Source organism: Tachypleus tridentatus, chromosome 13 (assembly GCF_004210375.1).
Source record: "Tachypleus tridentatus isolate NWPU-2018 chromosome 13, ASM421037v1, whole genome shotgun sequence".
Lineage (NCBI taxonomy): Eukaryota > Metazoa > Arthropoda > Merostomata > Xiphosura > Limulidae > Tachypleus > Tachypleus tridentatus.
In genome coordinates, this window is record NC_134837.1 from 96,004,917 (window position 1) to 96,011,137 (window position 6,221).

Here is a 6,221-nt window from a genome sequence, read left to right on the forward strand (position 1 = left end):
TGCCACACCATAGTTTACTGCCATTCCTAAGAGTGCTTGCTTGTCCAGAAATGTGGAGTGTTTGGGGTTCCATGCAGTTGCACCATCAGAACACTGCAGGCATCACAGGAGAATCTGCTATTCAGCTTGTTGAGCATCCTGTCTATGATGGCACAAAAGGTGTGTTTCCTGGCATCTGGTGTTGTTTCATCTCAGTGCGTATTCCCACTTTTTTACATATATCCTCAACAGACTCTTCCAAGTCTTTCCATGCTGCTTCAGTTCTCGTTTCTGAGAGACCAGAGATGACAGATTGTACTAGTTCCTTTGCAGAGGCCAGCTGCAGGTCAGGTGACTGGAGGTGGTCTGATAGCTGTTTTGTCATCGGCAGTAGTTTTTCTATGACAACTACACTGGTTACGAACTGCTGATCTAGGATGATGCACAGACCCTTTGATTCAGTGGCTCTGTGGACGTTGTCCCCCTCCACAAGACGCTTTATGGTTGTCACAATGGCAGGGAGGGTTTTTTTCACAGCCAGACAAGCGGCATGTTGGCAGGCCCATTTTGTGTCTGACAGTCGCTTCAACTTTATGTAATGGTTCACAGGTTCAAGCTCCTTCTGTTCCTACAGAAACTCTTCATGCATAACTGATGTAGAGAAGAATTTTTACAGTTTCTAAATTATTACAAGTACTTAATTAGAGGGTAGTGATAATGTAAAATTACAGGGCTGACTAGGGAACACAAACACAGTTTTGATAGGGCATGTTTCAAAACTGTGGGCAGCTAATGGAAGTGAGCGGGGAGGAGTAGCGTCTAGCTGGCATCTGGATCTCGATCGGGCTGAGCCGATCGTTAGCCGTACGCAGAGCGTTCATCATGATCAGCGGCTTGGTGATCATACGCTTAAGGCGTTCGAGGCGGGAATCGCGCGCTCGAACAAAGCAAACCCGCGGCCTGGATATTGAATGGTCGTAGTAGCACCAAAACAAAATGTCTAAATTGCAGTCGACCTTCACAGAAAGGCTGGTTTCTTCATAAGTTCACATTATTCATACAGGCCAAACTGTTATTGTGATATTGTTCTTATTATCATAGGCCCGGCATGGCCAAGCGTGTTAAGGCGTGCGACACGTAATCTGAGGGTCGTGGGTTCGCATTCCGTTTGCGCCAAACATGCTCGCCCTTTCAGCCGTGGGGGCGTTATAAAGTGACGGTCAATCTCACTATTCGTTTGTAAAAGAGTAGCCCAAGAGTTGGCAGTGGGTGGTGATGACTAGCTGCCTTCCCTCTAGTCTTACACTGCTAAATTAGGGACGGCTAGCACAGATAACCCTCGAGTAGCTTTGTGCGAAATTTCAAAACAAACAAACAAACAAACTTATTATCATAAGTGTGACAAGCACCTGTTACAATAATGTAACTACTACATTACATTAAATTAGGCACTTCTAAATAGCCCAATGATAATTTCAAAATTCATTCAAGAATTCTTTAGAAATATTATTTGGTCAGTTAACATGTAAGGTTATTATCTAATCATAAGTATAACATTAATTGGATTGTAAGCCACAATTTTAAATGTATGCCGCTATCATCAGTACAGTTTTGGATGGCTGATTCACAGTGCAAAATGATCTCACAGAGGACACAACAACGGCGAAATATTCATAGTTTTGACCTATACACAATACACTTATTCATGCATGCTATGTTTTACTTATCAATAAAATATAAATGAAATTAATGGGTAAATACCTGTGAAACCTTTGGTTTATCGAGTAAAATCCTACTAAAAGTAGTTGTCTTATCTTTCTCAACGCTCAAGATGTAATGGCATTACACAGGGAGCGGCAATACAGCGCATGAGTTTCAGTGCATTCAGTACATAGCTATGGGACACATAACAAATACTTCAGTCCAAATGAAGATGTTGAGTTCTACAGATCTATATCTCTTTTATGTTAATTGTTAAGCAACAACGACGATTGTGTTTTCCATATTTCATGAGTATATGTAGGTAACAATATTGGGGGGGCTGAGGGGGGCTTGACTCATTTGGGGGGCAGGCCCCCCTTGGCGCTGACATGTGACAAATGAAAAAAGCTGTATAGTTCAGTATCTGATACGTTACAAAAGAAATTAAGCTGCACAAGTTGGTATCTGACATGGGATAAATAAAAAAGAAAGCTGTACAAGCCATTATCTGACACCTGACAAAGGAGATGAAGCTGTAGATATTGGTATTTTACTTTAAGAACTTTATATTATTTCGTTTAAGCAACTGTGCTTTTCATGCTACATTTTAAAGTTATTATAGAAAGAAAGGAGACGGATAATTTTGATTTATTCTGTGTGGTGGTTACGATTTCACATAAAATTAAGAAAGTTAATGTAGCAGATAACATCTGAAGCTTTCTCAAAAAAAGTTGGAGATTTATTTCGGATGTTTTACAGATTACGTAAAAAATAAATTTGTTAATTTTCAAATGGAGAAAAGTATTTTAAATATTAGGTTGAAATCACTTTACACTAGGAGCAGTGACTACTTGGACTCCATATATTAAAAGATTAATTTTTAGTACAAATACTTTATCAGAAATTGTGATCTTTTGTGTACACAAGACTAATAACGTTTATTGAAAGCTTGCCAAGTCCGTGAAGATTCATGAGTCCTATCGGACGATGTGTCGACATAGTCGTATTACGGCTTCACCGTACAATACTCGCAACATCACTAATAAAATCCACTGTTTCCAAGTCATTTATAAAATATTAACTTCGAATGTGATTTTGCAAAATCATTAACAACGCGAGACTACAATGCTTTTAAAGCAGTTTAATATCTAATTCGACGTAGGAGATATATTTTGTTTTTTCTTGGACTACTATGCTCTACGAATTAGGTACTTAATGTAAAATACCACGTAACTGTATTATTTTATCATACTCACAGCTAAGATTTCTGACTACAATGTTGCTGCACAGTTTTAAAATTTATATTATCCGTTTATCATTCTTAGCCCACCATCATGATCAACGCGATGTTGATATTAGGGTTCCGGTTTTATTTTTCCATTTTGTAATCAATTATTTTGCTTGTTTGTTTGTTCTTGAATTTTACGCAAAACTAATTTAGCAGTGTAAGACGAGAGGGAAGGCAGCTATTCATCACCACCGACCGCCAACTCTTGGGCTACGCTTTTACCGACGAATAGTTGGATTGACTGTCACGTTATAACGTTCCCACGGCTCAAAAGACGAGCATGTTTGGTGCGACGGGGATGCGAACACGCGACCCTCAGATTACGAGTCGCACACCTTAGCCCTCCAGGCCGTTATCTTCCCTCGTGATAAAATATAAAATAAATGTAACTGCTATAAATGAAGGCACCGGGAGAATGTTATTTATAATTTTCTTTAATTTTTTAAGTGTAACTTTATCTCACCTTAGACCTTCTAAAGATTATTGATATTTTAATCATTATTCCCATCCAAATAATCACATATTATTTTAAAACTAATAGAATATTATAACATTAATTTTTTTTTGTGCAGAAGCAACTCATATTCAACGTAATTAGCTATATTTATGTTACTTAAAAATATCATTTGCGATAAATATTCTATCTAATCTCTTCATGAGTGGAAGCGTGAGAATTATAGATGTGTTGTTTCATAAACTTCAAGTTACGAAAAGCAATTCTTAAGCCTTGAACTGCTTCAGTGATGGAAATTTTAAATTCCATATAAAAAAATTAACTGACCATAGAAATAGCAGTGCGTAAAGAGAAAAACTGATTAGTGGTGCAAATTAAATATTTTAAAATAAAAGTTATCCTTGTTTTTGATAGCTGAAGATTCATAAAGAACTTCTCACAGATTAAAATAACATTTCGACCACTTGCTAAAGTTTGCCATCTAGTGGAACAAATTAAAGTGGCCATTTTTATTTTAAATAAAAACATGCGTAAACCAAAATCAGATATTTTGTCATTTCTTTTATTATTGTAAAATTTATAACTTTACAAAATGCTTCTAAGTTGTAAAATTTATGACGATTTCTCAAAGTAAAGTCAAATTTGTTGTTTCTTATTACAAACAATAAACATACATATAAACTATTTCAATTTTTCAAAGTACAGCCAATTTTTTGTTCTTTTTAACGAACAATAAACACATATATAAATTATATCTAACGAAAATTTCAATTTTCTCACATACATATCATGTGTAAGGTTACTCATTAATTTTGATAATCTAAGTATATTTGTGCACAATTTCTTCACAGAATAAATCGATGCCTATTTTTGATATTATGCACATTGAATGGTTATTACACTTCAGCTCAAAAGTGCACCTATTAATTATTCGACCTTTATGAAATAATGGGAATGTTGACTTTCGCTGGTAACTAGAATGGATAGAAAATAAATCGGCTCTTAATTTTTATTTGCTGTTTTTGTCTCGTGATTTATTTATCTGCATATTCAAAATAATTTTAGTATAAGATACTTAACCTTCAGTATTCCACTAACGTGTCTACAATACTACAGAAAAACATTTTCCAAAATGTTTGCCTCTTATATTTTAGCATGTAGTTTTCAAACTCCCAAAACATGAATACTATGTTATTCAAAAAACAACAACAAGAAAAAACCAACAAAACCAGAATATTATAAAACACTTTAAAATGTATCTTTAAAGCAAAAGCCTGCTAAAATTTGATAAAGTGTAGTGTACATGCATGAGTAGTTTAACGTTGTAGACATCAACTGTTTAGCGTTGTAGATAGTTAATGTCTACAACGTTAAACTAGTATTTTTTTAATATCTACACCGTTAAACAGTAGTATTTGTTTAATATCTACGAGGTTACAAACTAGTATTTTGTTGATGTATACAAAGTTAAAGTAGTATTTTATTAATATCTACATGAAGTATTTATCTGTTTATGATATTGTTTTTTTTTTCTGATTTTACTGTTGCACGAAGTTCAGGTCTTGGAAAGTTACAAACAATATGTGTTTGTTACTGATAGATACAAAGCAATGCTAAGAGATACAGATAGCTAAAAAGAGTAATAAATCCACCATTCTATGGCAGTTAATGTAAAGTGCATCAAAATAAAAGAAAATGTTTAAAAATTAGATACTTCAAACACTTTGAAAATATTTAAGAATAAACCATTAACTTGATACCAACAAGGAAAACTATAGGATGCGTTGTTTCATGCATGATTGAAGACACCAGAAGAAATTACTTGTATCTCTTTACACAACAGCACTACTCAGATACAAGCACTGGTTTACCTCTACATTAAAACGCATAGTTTATTGCACCAGTTTTTTTAGATAAATATATTATGGACAATTATATAGAGAAATGGGTTGAATGGTATCACAATAATTTTGCGTGAATACAGTCGTATGATTTGAATTTCTGTAGAGAGACATTTCAACCACAAAGACCACAATGCTAACTGTTTCAGAACAGTGGTCCTCCTTCACTTGTCATAAGTCAAAAGCAAGAGGTAACCCGATGTAAATGAACTCATTGTACACTTGAAACAATCCAAATGTAATGAATGAGTGCTTTAATTTTAATTTCGCGCAAAACTACACGAGGGCCATCTGCGCTAACTCTCCCAAATTTAGCAGTGTAATACTAGAGAGAAGGCAGATAGTCATTATCACCTACCGCCAACTCTCGGGCTACTCTTTTAACAACACATAGTGGGATTAACAGTCACATTAAAACGCCCCCAGGGCTGAAAGGGCGAGCATGTTTGGTGCGATGGGGGTTCGAACCACGACCCTCAGATTCGAGTCGAATGCCTTAACCACGTGGCCATGCCGGGCTGGAAGGATTTGCTTTTCTTTTACGCAAGTGTGCGAATATAAATGTACCTGAGCTTATAAATGCTGAAACGCATGCGCTAACGTATATTTTCATTGTATATACACACACATGACCTTTTTACCACTATTTAATTATTTAATATTTATCATCATTCATTTTTATATTTAATTTTTAAATTGTAGATTACTATTTATCTTTCAAACTTTAGAAGCATGGCATTGTTGCCTCCCAAAATTTGATATATTTTAAAGTTTTTTCACCCCACCTTTCCCCACGTAGCTCAGCAGTAAAGAGCGTAAATTATAAAAGCAGTTTCAGTGCCCGTGGTGTGTTTGAATTGGTTTGTTTTGAATTTCGCGCAGAGGAGGGCAATCTGGT